General features: G+C 41.3%; 1 protein-coding gene across 2 annotated transcripts in view; it reads right to left on the reverse strand.

The window, feature by feature from the left end:
* Positions 1 to 16,955, reverse strand: part of MCUB (mitochondrial calcium uniporter dominant negative subunit beta) — a 51,701-nt gene that overhangs the window by 33,698 nt on the left and 1,048 nt on the right. The window lies entirely within an intron of this gene.

Below are 16,955 nucleotides of genomic sequence, written 5' to 3' on the forward strand. Positions count from 1 at the left end.
AATTTACAGAGTACATTGTCCTGTAAATCTGAGAGATGCAAAAGGACTGTGACACCCTCCTCCCCTCAACCTGGTGTTCAAAGATGAGATAAGAGTGAGGAGTTTGCCAGGTTTACAAATCCACATTTGCCTGTAGGACCCAAGACAGCACGGTTAACTCTTGTTGCGTTGCGTGTCCTTCACACTAGATTCACATAATGCTGACAGCTAACGTGACTAATGTCACAGGATGAAGCCAGACTCAATACATACATCTAATCACCCTAAAAGGACAGGGTTTTTCTTACTGCATATTTATTAGATTTCTGTCTAGCATAGTTCTGTGTATGGCAATTAATGAATTCCTGTCCTCTCCCAAAGGAGGGTATTTAATAGCTCAGACCATTTCACTCTCAGGAAGTCACGTGTAGGATACTCAAAGTTTCCATTTCAGCCTTATCCCCGACTACACACATAGTTCTTTCTTCTGTGCCTGCACCTCTCATGCTTGTTATATTTATGAACCCCTGTAGTCACTGCTTAGGCAAGTTATGCATATTTAATTCTTAAATTTTTCCTCATAAATGAATCTCTACAGCTTCTACCCATTTACACTGCTTTTGAGTTCCCTTCAACGCTCAATATCTTTATGGTAATAGGAACACTGAAGCCTAATATAATATTTCAGATACTGTCATACCAGCGCTCTTATTCTCTTGTCCCCTGAAACAATTCCTCCCACACACGCAACACAAAATTACACTGGTCTTTCCTACCACTCTAGCATATTCACACGGTTTCCTCATCGTTAAAATCTTTTTTCAGGAGTGCCAAAATTCAGTGGGTTTCCTCCCAGGGAGATGGGGAGGAGCACAACAAAGGTATTACATTTGCTCTTTTCCATTTGTTTAGCAATTTTTTGTCTAGCACTGAGATAGGGCCTCCTAAAATGGAATATCAAGCAACTTCAAGTTTACTTTATTACAACAAAACCTACAAAATAAGTACTATGTGGATCTCCCTAAAGCCTGTCACTTTTACGTTGCTCTTTGGATGCCTTTCAGATTCTCTCTCAACATCTATGCCATTGGATTTCACTGAGACACAAGAGGAATTTATAGTCATTCATCTCTTTTATTAAATGGCTCTATTTTTTTCAGCACCTGCAAGACAGCAAGGCCTGGAAAAAATACACTAGCCATTTCAGAACTTCATCTTGTATTCTCCATGCGCAAAACACAAGGTACACGTAAGCACGGTCTCTCTATTCATTAGCAGCAGCTGCAGGGGGATGTTAGCAGCTGTGTTAAGACACAGCAGGCACTGCCATACTGCCGCTGCTCTTCCTCTTCCCCGGAACATGGATTCTGGACCTCTGCAGGAGCATTAAGGATTTCAGTCCAGAGGGAGAAACCAGGGTGAGCATGAAGGGTGAGAAGGAGGACAACACCAAATCAAGCCAGCAAACTCATGACCATGCCTGCAAAATGGATTTAGGATAAGGAGAGAGGCCTTGCATAAGCACTGCACCCATTGATACAACACTAACATGAAGTACCATTGGGATGGCATGCTTGACAACTCCTTCCTTTACAAACAGCAGGCTAAAGAGAGGTAAGACTGGCTACTGAACTTGCAGCTGATGAACAGCAAAATCCGACCCCACCAAGCCACTAAATTAATGTCCATTTTAACAGCCATCCTATTACAGCCAGCACCTGTCCTGATACTCACAGAAGCGAACTCCCTTACGCTGTGCTACACCAACACTACAGCTCAAGCAGAAATTTTGTTTTCCAGTGACCCTCAACAAATACTCAGTAAATTCTAGTTTCTTTTCTAAAGGAACCAGACATAAGTTGTCCTTGCTCAAGAAGCAGGACCCTTTGCAGCCATATTCCTGGAGAATGATGATCTCTGCATGGTTTATTATCTTATTATACTGATGGATGAAGAAAAATGAGACTCTAAGAGCAGTCTGCTCCTGGTAAATATTTAACTACTAGAATCATGCCAACATACTACTTAGCTTGATTCTCCTTAACTATACTTCAGCATCACACTTTCATCTTCCCCTAGGGTCTGAAGCTGATAGTGTATCATATTTAGCAACATAGGTGTACTACCCTTCTGGGATGTGAACGGATCCTACTAATAGATTACAACAGCATTTAATCTGAGGTGAACTTCAGTCACTCCTCTTATCTGTTCAGATAAGGAATCATCCGAATGTTTGTTCTACACTTGTTGCCTTACGAGCATCAGCTTCACAAATTAGAAAAACTTGCTCGTTTCTCAGCTATTAGCAGAGGGGGAGAACGATTCTTATTCTCTAAAATTATTTGGAGGAGACAGAGGGGTGGCATTTCACAGCTATGGATCAACTCTTCTCCAGCTGGGTGCAGACCGGGGCGGGGAAGTGCAGACATGGAAAAAGTTGTCGGCCAATTCCAGGCCCCAGCAGCTACAGGGAAAGGTCAGCAGCAAGCATAGAGCAGCCCCAATTTATTGCACCCCCCTGAGGATGCCAAACAAGTCCTGGCCACTGTCTGTTCCAGAGAGTGAGTGCCCACAGCTCCATGCAGCAATGATTACAGCACCTGGGCATCTCCTTCCTTGGGGAGTTTGAAGGAGGGAGCGGATGGAGTTACAACTATCACTTCTCCCTCTTCTTTGCCTCTTTCCTTCTGTCTTGAGCCTGTTAAAATTACACTTAAGAGTAGTCAGTGTGTTTGGATCTCCCTAGGAAAAAGAGTCAACTCAATCCTCTAAAGCTCTGCTCCTCCTGTCAGCATTCAAAACTGAAAGGGGATCACCGGAGCAGCTCACGGAAAAGAACAGGCTCTACCTAAGAAGCCTGAGAGCTGGAGTTACAGGGTCCCAATCTGTAAATCTATTTGCTAAGAAAATCGTTTACATTCACATTGATTAAAATGCTACAAAGGTATCACATCCAAAGGGCCAATCTGAAGTGCAGTTCTGGACACATCTGTGGGTCTAAGCAACACTGCAATTTCTTTTTATGTCTTTAGGCGCCACTGCAAAGATAGGACAAAGCAGCTCTCATTTGTATCTCTGATTTGCAGGAAAACACTCTAGTTAGACCATTTTCAGCAGAAGAAATGGTTTTTTAATGAGAATTTAGAACATCACTTATTTCTGTAACTCCAGCTCAACTGTCACCAGCACCATTAGAAGAGTAATGCCAGGACTGCACTCCCAAATATACCTTTGGATCCACAGCAAGCAGCAGATCTCGTTATTACACCAGCTGCTTCACTTCGGTATTCCACTAAGAACGCAGGATTCACTCTGCAGGCATTTTATTACGATGACTTAAATTTACTTCAGCATTAGTAGCAACAAAGCAGACGATTATGTTGCATTTGGCAGTGGGCAAGAAAAAACAGCTTCCAGTTTGGCCTCTGCCCCTTCTACAAAGGAGAGATCAGCAGCCCACAGTGCTAGTGCAAAAAGATGAGCTATGGCTAATGCTGAAGACCGTGCTGGCAGGCTGGCACAGGGCCGACGGCCCAGTGTGTTAAGAGTCATCAGCTCCCAGCTCCTGACTCCCACAGAGCTCTACACTGAACAGCAACTGAGAATCACTGCCTCATTTAGAGGCAAGGTATCACCAATTAACTGGCTTGCAGCATCTTGTTTCTTTGAGAGACAGCACCTCTGGCTTCCACTGAGTACCTATCAGCATGCTTAACCTCTGCTTTAGCAAAGAAAAAGAAAATTTGACATGTTATTCTTGACAAGCTGCTCACCTTGATCCACAGCATCACTGGACAGATGTGACTAGAGTCCAGCTGGCTCAACACTTGATTTAGCTCTTGTCTCACTATAATTAAGACCTTAAAGGTGGGGTTATATATTTTTAAAATCTTTTCAGATTAGCTCTGCTAAGGCATTGTCAACATTAGCAGGAGTTTATTGATATAGCTATCATCACGAAACACCTCGATAAAGACATAGGATCTATATATATATATGGGAGTCCTTTAGCTACTACTACTAGCTCTGAAGTGTCTAATAAAAAAAAAATCCACTCAACTTTTCTTCCCCATTAATTATCAAAGCTATCAGCTGCAATATAGAAAAATGATCAATCATCAACAGCAAAACCTAGTGGCAATTACACAGCTAGATATTAGGTTGAGACTTCCCTGTATATTTATCAGAGCATCACTCCTCATACTCTTTCATATTGCTTATAATTTTAAATATTCTACCCCAAATTAAATGTGTAAGTATATTAGTATTATGATAGCATGCTATTCAAAGTATTTTGAGTTCAGAACTTCCAAAGTAAATAGAAAATAGCTGACTAGTAAATGCTGTAAATTAAACTCAAAACCTGTGGTTACAATACTACATCTCCTGTTTATGGGAATTTCAAAGTATGCACAAAAGATTATGCCACTTCTACGGAGAAAGAGATCTGTAGTATAGTTTTACCAACAGATCTCTCAGTATAGAAGCATCTCATGTATGCAAAACAAGTAAATAATTAGACAAATTCTTTTTCCTTCAAAGAGCTTATACTAGGAATAACACCAGTTCCTTGGATTTCACCAACTCTAGGACTCAGGCTCGAAAATCCCTGCTGGTTTCAGGTTTCAAAAGTCAGAATTCCTACTGCAAATGGAGCTATACCAGCAAAAGTAGTCCTTTGACTGGTACGTCTTTCTTAATTTGAGAAGAGTTTGTAAAATCCACTAGCAAAACAATGTCTGCTTGAGCAGACTTTGTGTTAAATCATGCTAGTACAGATTAACTGACTCTCTTTATGTAGGAGAGGCTAAACACTAAAGCTGAAAGTATTTTTAGGTTTTGAATAAGATCAAAAAATACTTTGACAGAAAATAGCTGAAACGTTTTCAAGGCAATAATCAGACTTCCTTTGTTTGGAAAATCAGTTTGATGCTGAAACTCATTCCCTTCTGAAACAACACCCTTCACATTCAGTCAAGTCAATCTTTAACTAGGTCAATACTGCTGACCAAGTTAAAAAAACAAATTAAAAAAGCCCAATCCCAGACAGCAAAACATATCCATCAGCTACTCACAGACATCCACACGCTCCAAATCCTTCTGCTATTTTTTTCAGATCTTCTGTAATTGCTCGTCTACAGGATAAGAATCTGTTTTCATAAAACAATGTATTATCCTCTTATCTATGACAGAGCTTGAAAAAAAAAACCAACCCAACTATTCAAATCCATCTTAAAGGCTCAAATCCCAACGGAAGGCAAGTATATGGAACCATAATAATTGTTTAGAAAATAAGTGCCTAATGTTTCTGAGAAGTTATGACATTAAGAAAAATACACACAAAATATTCAAGAACTGCTTGTTGTCAAGTGACTGAACACAGGCACAGAGGACATTGCCAGAAATACAGAGGGAAAAAGTTTTCTGTACCCTATAACCTACTTCGGTTAAGGGAATTTTTTTTTTGTGTTACCTTGTGAATTTGACACTCAGACAAAAAGCTGCATCCTGAAGCAAGAGCCTGAAACAAGCTCTGGCACCACTGCTCTCCTCCCGACCCGATGAGAAGGTGCACGCTAGATGCATGCTTCACAATACAGAAGGGCTTTCTGGTCCAGGTGCACCAACACACTGAGCAGCTACACGCTGCTTCCAGGATCCCAGCTAGTCTCTCCATATGGACAGTGTTTTCTGGATATAGCAGCCCACTCAGAACAAGCCACAGTGACAAGCATAATCATGCCCACAGAGCCCAATCTGCATCCGAGACCATCTGCAATATGAAATGCAGATACCCAGGACTACCAACTCACCATACTCCTTACCAAAACGCTCTCAGACTGTCTATTGCGTTGTTGTGAGGAAGGAAGAAAGCGGGAGTTGAGCCAAGTTCCCCCCAAATACACAGTAAAAGGATTCCTGTACATCTTTCTCACGTTATAAAACTTGCATCTTCTTGAGAAAACTGCAGTTTGGAGAAGCTGCAGTAGCTTATAACAAACACCTTTAGGACTCTTAATAAGAGTTTTCTTGGAGTGCAAAATAGTGTCTGAATTTTTTTCAGTGATGGCTTATTAGAAGTCTAGCAAATTAGAAAAAATACCTGATTAACAACAAGTGAGCAACAGAGACTCATAACCATGTTTGCAACATGTCATCCGGGAAGAAAGTACAAGCAAAAACACAGTCACAATCTCTTTGACACCACCATATTGTGCTGCTGTATGCTTTTTCAGTTTGCCAGTTCCAAGAACAAGGATTTGATATGGATTAATAAGTGTACTGAAAAAGCTCTTTCCTCACTTGTTTTGTGGCTACACAGAGTATAAAGAGACTGGTCAGTCTCTGCAGGTTGTTTCCCCCATATCTTTATTTTCTTTCACTCTCGGAATAAGACGATTGAAGTTCAGTTAAAAACCTATCATCTACTGTATTTACCTGTTGCAGCTGAAACTACTCAAATTTAAACAGAGGCATTAATTAACACTATCAAACAATAACTTAAACCAAAAGGGATAGCCTGAATACTTCTGCACTGATGAGGGAATATCAATACCACAGAGTGCATGTTACACCAGGCAGAGCGTGCTACAACGAACCAGTAACAGTGCAGGCAAACTGTCCACCAAATAGATAGTTCATACTAAATACAAGAGTCCATCAGTTCTGTGCTTTCACCATTGCCTTTGAATAAACGTTGTTGTTCAACATTTCCCTCCCTCTGCATATGGGCTGTTGGGGTTCAACCGTATTTTCCTGAACTCAGACATTGGATTTTTCTGCTTTCATCAATGGGGGGGACAGGGACAGAGCACGAAAGCAGGGAACAAAACAAGTTCCTCCCACTACAGCTTCCCCCTGAAGTGGATCCCCCGAGAACACCGAAAACCACATCACGACCCAATACGGGCTGAGAAAGCAGCACTGCAGCAGAGCGACCCTCACCGCTCTGCAGGGCTTCGGGCTGCACCGTGCGGTGACCTCTCGAGTGACAGAGCAGTGAGGTGCCTGGAGCAGGAGCCAGAGACAGACGGAGGGCCAGCTGCATTGGGCTGGGCTATGTGTGGGATCAGCAACACTAAGAGAGATAAACTGGGGTGGTTTTTTTTTTTTTTTCCGTTTCCAATGACACACACCAGTGAATTTCTAACAGCAGCAAGGAAGCTCCTCTGACACCAGCATCCACCTGATTTAAATATAATGTCTGACCTGCCATCCCAGTTTCAACTTTGGCTACAAATGGAACAAAAAAGCAGCAGAGAAGATGGTTCCCCTGTCAACTCCAGGCCTAGCAATAGCTGCTGCTTGACTATTTTTTATGATGGCCACTCCCAGAACTTTGTATTACTTGTGCAGATGGAGTATTTCAAATCTGTGTCATGGAAATACATTATTTTTCTCTTGCACGCCTGCAGATAAGCCTGTGCCATAGGAGCATGCACTGACCTGTGAACCAGCACATTGCTGCTGGCTTCTTCTAGTGGATCTCGCTGGCCTGACTGCTGCCACGAAGTGCAGTGTTTTCTTCTTAAAGCTCATATCTGTGAGTCATGGGATTACACAACAGGCTGACCCACCATTGCAGAGCCTCATCCAAAATCTAGAAACTATTAAGAACACCACAAAGGCCAACAGCAGTATCTAAGGGCTTGGATTCTCAAAGTTATATGACATTCAAAATTATTGGCAGCATATGAATAATCAACATCAGCATTTTTGTTTAAGCCTGTTAATGACCTTTGATAGCATCTACTTTATTGTGTAACTTTATGCAGTTACTTCTTGCATTAGTTATGAATATTCATAACTTGCACAAAAGCTCCTGTAATATGTCAGGAAAACTATTAACTACTGATAGTTAATGCCAAGTAAGATAAGATGTGCTATAATTGCTAGCAGTAGAGTCCACGGTTGTAAGATCTTACTTCCCAACACCCCCAAACTGTATTTATATTTGAATGTCAATGAGATTACAGCTTTCATCAGCTGGCTCAGGGGAATCCCCAAAGACAGTTACATCCCTGTTCACAAGAAAAGTAACATGGCCATTGCAGAAGAAAAGGTAACCAACTCACAAGGAAAGAAGCTACAGTATGCACAGCATTATGAAATGCTGAACAGCGGCACCACTATGATGGTTTGCCCAGATTAAAGTCATATCAGGGTCTGATCTACAGCAAAATATACTCACTTTACATTTCCACTCCCACGAAGAACAGCTTGAGGTAGGTACTCCAAGGAGCACGCATGGTTTAACAGCTGTAATTCAGTTTTAGGGCCTGGGCTATTTGATGTTTCTTTAAATTACTCCAGCTCAGTCACATTTCCAGTGTGCTTACAGTCATAGGGCACTGCAAGAACAAGCCTGACACTTCAACCTTCAAACTGTGATCTTCTAAGCACGCCTGATTTTATTACACCAGAAAGGCTACAAACACTGACTACACACTTTTGGCTTCTGACTAAAGCACATAGACCTAACTATGAACTATAGTTTCATACCCTACAGCATGTCAAACTTTATGGCTTCAGATAAATAATGTTATTTAAAATTACCACAGTAAAGAATACTGGAGAATGCTCTCACAGCCAACAGATTAAAATCAGTAAAAAGTGGCAGAAAACTCAGTGCAGAAATTTCTGTGCCTGCACATTAAATTGGGACTAGCTCCAGCTCTGCAAAAAATTGTGTTACCTGCCTTACAAGAAACTACTTCTGACTGAAAGCCATCGCAGCTAGCTGAGAAACTGTACCAGTCAGAATTGACTGTAAGATAAAAGATACTGCTGCGGTGCCAATGCCTGGGAATACATTCTGGCAGGAATCTTGTCTCAAGATTTTTATTAGACTTTTCTTGGTTTAAATGAGTTGCAACTCATCCTGCAGCAGGTCATCCCCCAAGTGAACCGAGGGCAAAACCCCCAAGAACCCCCGTTCTGAACCTTCACAGTCTCCTTGTGCTGCACCTACAGCAAGGCTTACGCTTTGCGATATTACAGGGGACACACTATGGCTTCAAAAACTTTTCCAGACCAGCAAGCAAGCTGCCAAAAGCTGTGCCACAAACGCAAGTAACATGATGCGCGAATAGCTCAGGACTCATTTAAAAGCAGCCTTTGGGAAGGTGCTAACAAGAATGCAGGGCATTACCAGCAGCATGTAAGATTGAAAGGGAACACGTAAACTAAAAGCACAGTCATATCTAACACAGATAGAGCGTAGGGTTGAATCACGGCATTTGGTTACTCAGCACAAAAGCTGCTCACAAAAGAGCTCCAAGGACTTGATGCAGTTCTGTTTAAACATAATTCAGGGCCATCCAGCAGTCACATCAAAACAGAGGATGGCAGAAGAGACGCTCACCCTCTCGCCTCTGGCAGCAGCAGCAAACAGATTGCTCAAGATTAGTAATTGCTGTGTCTCCATTCCCTCCCTCCCCAAATTTAAGAGACTTCCTGCCTTTAGTTAAAAATATTAGCACAAGTAGTGCTCTGAAAAAACAGTATTATTTACGGAGCTGGGGAATTCATCTCCCTCGGTTCTGTCAACTCATGAGCTCAGTGTGAACTTTTAAAACTGTTGCTGTCTTTTAAGAAGCTGGTGAGTTGTTAACAACTTCCTGGTAGTTTTATCTGGAATTTTAAAATCCTGAAAACCTGCGGGGGTGGGGAGGGCCGGTAAATTGAAGCTGATCCACAGAGAAGCTAAGATAAACTCTGAACCTTGCCATTTCACACGTATCCATTCTACTTAAAACGTGTAAGATATACAAATCAGATAAGCAGCTCTTATAATATAGTTGTGAGAGACGACTGCCTTTAAGTTTCAATTATTTTATCCATGTTAACAGCATCATGTATTTACCCGAGCCACTGATCAAGATCCTTGACTTCCAACACTCAGTTGATTCACAATTGCTAGCCTTGGGTACAGTATTCAGGACAAGAAGATCATAACTTCAACTTCTCACTTAGTATTTATTTTATTACAGATGTATTTCTTCCACTGGGCTTATATTTTTGTAATTGTTTTCATTTTACTGTTCGCAAACACTTCTTTCAGTTTCTTTCCTTTCCAGGCAGACACAGACAGTATCTGCAGAAAAGGAACTGAACTACTTTGTGGTTACGCAGTGGGTTTGCCATCTTCTCAAACACTTTTAGACAGTTTAATCCATCTTAATTTACTGCATTTATCGTAAAACTTGATTATTTGCTAACACACTTATTCAACCCCATACCCCAGACCACCCCGCTCCCAGCTGAACCACCACTTCAGCACCCAGTCTCCATCTAGCCCAGCCTGGCGATCAGCCCACGGCTACACCAGCCCTCCCTCCGCCCCCGTCACTGCAGCCCTCGGAGGCGCCCTGACTGCAAACCCGCGTTTGCGCTAGGTTTGCTCCTTGGATCGGGAACCCTGGCGTGACCGTGTTTCACCGGAGGGACTCCAGCCTAGAGGGGCCGGCTGAGGAGCAGCTGGGGCCACAGAGGTCCCCAGAAGCGTAGATGCTGCTGCATCTCAGGGGCCTGGCACCTTTACACTTCTATTTAGAACAAACACGTAAAGGTGAGGGTTATGTTTTATAAAAAAAATATTTCTTCCACAGATAGCACCATGGAATATGTTCACAGCTGTGCTGTCACAGGCAGAGAGAGGCTGCTTCAAAAAGCAAGTACAGAAAATGTATATATATATCAAATAATGAATAGTATATATATAATATATATATAATATATATATATCAAATAATGAATAGTTTGCATGAGCAGGTACAGAGAAGGTCAGGTCATGCCCTAGAAAAAAGAAACCTCAAACAAAACCATAGGAACATTGTTCTGTGAACAGTATGGCACAAGCGCTTCAGGTAAAAGAGGTGACTGCGCCGTACAAGGAGAGCACTCATCTTTTCCCCATCATGGCACTGACCAAAGTGATGTCCTCACGATATATTGAGTTTGATTTGCCAAGTAAGAAGAGCAAGGGAATTTTTCCTCCACTCTGGCAAACATACCAGACATTTAAAGATGCTTTTGTGATCTCTAAATCAACTTTGCGGTCTCTTACTACACTTTTAAGTACCAATGGGGAGACACTGGGAAGATGAAATCGCTGCCTACTTCGCAGATAAACAAAACATTTCTTAAAAGAAGACAATTTATTTCTCTCCATCTGACTAGAATGTAAAGACTGAAGTAATTTTGATCTAAAATGACCAGACAGTAAATGTGAAGATAATTGCTTCAAAATTGTTTATCTGAAGTAAAAAAAAAAAAAAGTAAATTATATCTTGCTGGTGTATAATGTACTCAATTTTTCTGTCCTTTTGAAGATGCGCTGCCTGTGCTCATCATGATACATGCAGCTTTTAAAAGGTATAAATTTGCCATTTTTACAGTAAACATCTTTTTTCCATTTCAGACTGAGGGAGTACGGAATGTTTCCTCACCAGTAAGGGGAGGTTGTGCTCGCCAGTCATCCTCACGCAAGTGCAAAGCTGTTTGTTTATCCACCACCGACTGCCGACACCTGACACTTCCGCACAGAGTAGTAGGCCATTAACCCCGGCCAGCCCACCTTGGATGAAGGAGAATTAGTTTATGGACTACAGAAGTTACCATCTTTAGTAGGCAGGCAGCCGACCAATGTTCATTTTTAACTTCTATCCCTTTCTTCAGCTGTTGTGTTACAGTAAATAGAATCATTCTAACATGAAGGATTTATTTTACTAGTGATGGACCTGACCTTTAGAGACTAGATCCACACTTTCCCAACAACTGGGGATCACGGACTTTGAGTCAAGCATTCACCGTAAGCCATCTAGCCTCACCATGATCACGCCACAGATTCCTCATATGCTGTATCAGTTACAAATGCGTGTACAGCAGCACTTTTATAGATCAAGCCACTCTCCACATATCACAGGAGTTAAAGAGCACCCTGCCTAGCAAACACAACGTATACTGGGGACAGCATGTAAGAATACCTGCATTGGATGCAATTTCAAGAGGATCCAGGATGCATGCGTCAGCTGAGGATGGAAAAAGTCACAGCACATAACTTGCAGGCCTGAAAACTGTCCTCCTCCTAGCCTCCCTACGCAAATTCACAGAACAAATAGCTTAATTTAATTGTTCGTTGGGCTCCTCAGATAAGCTTGGGATACCAGAAATGACACAGTGAGCAGTCATAAGAGTGGCAGTAGTGACCTTATAAAAAGCCACCTCTTGCCCACACAGACCTAATCACCAAGTTATTACTCAGTATCTTGACAGCAAGACAGAGGACAAGGCAGCAACACAGAGAACCTGTCTCTCCCTTTCATCTTTCTGGAAAAGAGCAAAAGAGAAGAGAAACCAACCCAGAGCAAGAGCTGGTGTTACATGCCCTTGACAGACACTTAATGAACATCATATTATAACAAGGCCCAGAAGTGACTGTGAAACACCTCTGGGTTCCCAAGAGCTTACTGCCTTCTCCCCTGGCTGTAGGAACTCCCCCGCCAATGAGCAACCCAATAAGAAATTCACCTTTGCTCCTGACTTGCAAGTATGTCATCAGGGTGAAGATGATCCTAGAGAAAGCAAGCCTAGCTCAAGCCCAGCTATTCCATTTGTTTTCCTTCAGTTCATTTCCCCTCAAGGGGAAGGGGGGAAATGAAGATTTTAATGTCTAACTAGATGTTGAGAACAAAGGATACTCTTTGCTTCCTCTCTGATGCCAAAAATCTTACTCAAATTCAGAAGGTGAAGTCCTCACCACAAGAAAACTAAAAACAAAAACCAACCAACCAAAAAAATCTGTATATCCCTTTCCTTCCTCTCCCACCCCTTCAGAAATTAAGATATTATAAGCTCTACAATAGGGTCTACATTTTTGCCCTGTAAGCTTTAAAACATGATTTTAAATCATAAAAATGTAACAAGAAAAAAAAAACCATCATCAGAAGAGACTCATTCTTAAAACATGCACTAAGTTTGTAAACAGCATTAAGTACTCAGCACTTCAGTGATTTGTGGTAAATCTTCACAGTACCTAAGACACTTGCAATTTTCTCAGACCTCCTCTAGAGGTTTAGTATTAGTCTTTTTACAGGTACACAAAAACGGAGAATAAAGGACTTGCCCAGAGTGCTAGAAGGAACAGTGCCAGACTTAGATGTTCCTCATCTCATGAGCAACAAAAAAATTACTCACTTACAGCACTGTTTGTATGACCACAGCATCCACTTCAAATGAAGTCACAGCATCATTTTCTGTCATCTACTTTATTAACCATAGAGCACCCAGTACAGGTATCACTTCATGGTATGACTATCCCCATTCTAAATTAAAAAAAAATAAAATAAAATAAATAATGTCACTAAGGTTATTGACAGGAAGTTACATAAATTTTTATTTTCCTTTATGATAAACCTGTTGCATATATTTGGAGTAATGTACTTCCCAACCTTTGGGAAGCACAACCTATTACTCCTATATCGCATATAGGAAAGCTCTTTGGGAGGTTTGCTAAAATATTATACAAATTTACTACAGACAGTAATGTTAGATCAGCATTTCAGTTTTAAAGTTTCTTTACATTTTCTGCAGTACCACACAGCCTCTACTTAGCACACAAAAGCTGCAACTTCTTTAAGCCTGCCATCCTGAAGAGCACGACTGCGCTCTTTCCAGCCTTGCAGGAGCTGGTTTTCATTTCCTCTCTTAGGAATTGCCATATTCACACAAACACCAAAGACACGTATCTACTGACACTCAGAGTAGGCAAAAAAACATCCTAATATTCTATGCAAGGAGAGCTGATCTGAGCTATACAGTTTCAAACACTGAGTGAGGCTGATTATTAGAAATTTCCTAAACCTCTAAGGAAATGAGTGTTTTGCAGGTCTACAATACATGCACATACAAGAGTATCTCACAACCCACTGAGTTACTACAGAATCTGTACCAGAAAGAGAAGATATAGAAGAGCAGTATATGAGAGTATGTGCAGAAGTACAAAGGATGATGAATTTCTGTGCTATGTATCACATCTCTCCCCAGAAGTGTATTTATCAGAGAAAACGTAGCCATCTCCCATCTGCCAGATGAAAAGAGACAACAGCAAATGGCTAGCAGCCATTCCCAACGCCATCCTGTTATTCTGGCATAGACACAGTCGCAAAGGCAAATAAACGAACTTGCTGAGACAGGCACATTTCCTACAGCAAGCGCCAAAGATCTTCTAAGTGGCTTTTCTAAGGCATTTAGAAATCAGTATTTGTAAGAGTGAACAGTACTTCCATAAACAAACAGTTTAGTGGGTTGTATGTTTTTGTTGACATACACCAGTATAAGCGCAAGGTTTCTGTTTAGAAAACAAGACTTGGATCAACAAGCTAACTTTTGTTGTGTAAGGCTTTCAAAGGGAAGGAAAGACGTGGGAAAACAGGCCCAGTGGCCACAAATTACTCCCAGTTCGTGGCTCCAATTAGATCTCAATTTCCAAAGGACCTGAGTAGGCTGAAAATACAAAGCAGGGACTTAAACCACATTTATGTGAAATATTCAGCTGCACAAGACACTTGGTGATAATTTGCTTCTCTGTAGCTGTCTGGGATGCCCTGGGGTTGCTGCTTTGACAGAGTATCTTAGAAATCCCAACAGCAGAGTATGCAGAAATGAAAAAGGGGCAAAATAAAAAACCCAAATGAAAAAACACATTTCCAATTATCCTGTGGCTATTAGGACACATTTAGATCCTTGCTTATAAGACTGTATAAAACTGGAGGACAAACCCGATAGGTATAATGCTGGGAGCAATATGGTAATTTGGGAGTCAGAAGAACAACCATAAAAACTAAGAGGAAGGACAGGAAAAAGGTTCAAGCCAATCTGAGGAACTGGGTAGTCAACAACTTATCAGCTGCAAGCATTAAAAGAAACATTTTATACAGATATGGATGACACTGGGAACTGACCAAAAAAAAAACCCCAAAACCAACCAAACAAAAAACCACCAACAAAATAAAATGCTTTCTACTCTGCTTTCTGCAGATAAACAATGACTCTCCTACTGGCTGCAGTTTGCAACTAGGAAGAAAATCCCTCTCAGCAACAAGCATATGTGATATCCTAATGAAGGAAGACAACAAATCTGTAATGTTTTTCACAAAAGCCTTTGCAATTTGATCTTGCCAGCTTACACACAATCTTTCCCCTCGCCAATGTATTCCAGAGGCACAATTTTAAGAGAACTTCGCACACAAAAATGGAATGCATTCTGAATTAATGACGTTAAATAAACTCACGTTCTGAAAAGATTGAAGTTTCCCCATTTTAGTTCCCTCACTCACACTTGTTCAAAGCAAGCCCTGCCTTTTGCAGGAGAAATGTCACCGCTCCAGCATCTTCATACAGGACAGAAACAGTTTTAGCTAGAATGGGGCTGCGCGACTGCAAAGAAACCTGATTTTAAGCTAAGAGAAACTGCGTAACCTGGGTTTCATTTTCCACAGTTGCCGCCCAGCGATGTAGGCATGCTGGTACAGATCTCCATAGTATGGACTAAACTGGGAATCTCATGTATACGAATGACCATAAAAAGTAACACAATTTTAGATCAGTTGGATTCAGCACTAAAGAGAAACTAACTAGGATCCTCTAAAAAAATGAAAAAAATTAAATCCAGTCCCTTCAGTGTTTCCTGGCTTAGAAGGTTTATGAATATACAAAAAAACCCAGCAATTTTAAGCTTTGATTCTGTGTTAAACACATCTGTTCTCCACTGCGACATGGTGAGGGGAGCTTTTCCTCTCGGAGAGCAGTGCAAGCAGGGTATTTCTCTCAGTAAGAGCTGCGGGAGTTAAAACAGGCAAGTGGAGAGGAAGCAAAAGCTGGCAACCTTTAGGCTTCACCATATGCAAAATAACTGCAGCATTACAAATCTGGGACTCTAGCAAAATGAACTGCACCCTTTCGGGAACAAAATTAGGGGTAATAAGAAAGCCTGTGCAAAAAACACAATATAACACGCTTCACTTAGTTTGAAAAACTGTGTGCCTAAGCGCTAACCACTTTAAAAAAAAAATACAAAAAACCACACATAACAAAAACCTCAACTTTACAAAATAAAGAGGAATTTGTATAAGCACCGCTCTGAAGACAAAGCAGCTAATCACAGCCATCAGAAGAGTTGTGGATTTTGAAAAAGCAGAGCTGAGAAGCTAACAATTAAGGATACAGCTCTTTAGGACAGCAATCCCTGCTTTTACAGAAAAATTACAGCAAATTAGTCATTACAATAATGGTTCGTTTGTCCCCACAGCAGCCTATTTGTTAGTCGAAAACACAGCACGCAAATAGGCTGTGTACTCACACACCTGCCCATCAACACAGTAATACTTGAATACCTTGCAGTATGTGATGACTAAGTACGCGTACCACAACCCCGTGTGGCCACTGAAGTATCACCTTCAGCTTTACCAATGGAAACCTACAGTCAATGCCCCAAAAGGTATTCGGCCAAACTGATTCCCATCATCAAACACAGCACGAAACAAACCGGGGAAGGTGGCCCGCGATGGCACCAGACCACACTGAGGGCAAAGGCCACAAGCGACCGAGCCCTGCTTTCCTCAGCCCTGCACAAGCACTCCGACCTTTCCTTCCAGAGCTAGAAGCAAAATATTTGTTCACCCCAAATACCAACGGCAAGCAGCAGAGCTAGCAACACACAACAGCAACGATAACGAAAAAAAAAAGGTAAAACAGAAAATACTGGTGAAAAAAAAAAATAATCACAACAGCGGTTGCACTGGACAAGATGTATGTAATCTGACATTCTGCATTACATCGAAATCTAAAGAGCTAAACAACTGCAATAACAACTGGGACTTTTTTATTTTCACTAGTTTTAAATTACAGCTACAGACCATTCATTTAATGCTTACAAGAACAAATATTTTAACTGCCTGGACTGTTCTGCAGACACA

The sequence above is a fragment of the Platalea leucorodia genome, assembly GCF_965183815.1.
Source record: "Platalea leucorodia genome assembly, chromosome: 6".
In the NCBI taxonomy this organism is placed as follows: Eukaryota; Metazoa; Chordata; class Aves; order Pelecaniformes; family Threskiornithidae; genus Platalea; species Platalea leucorodia.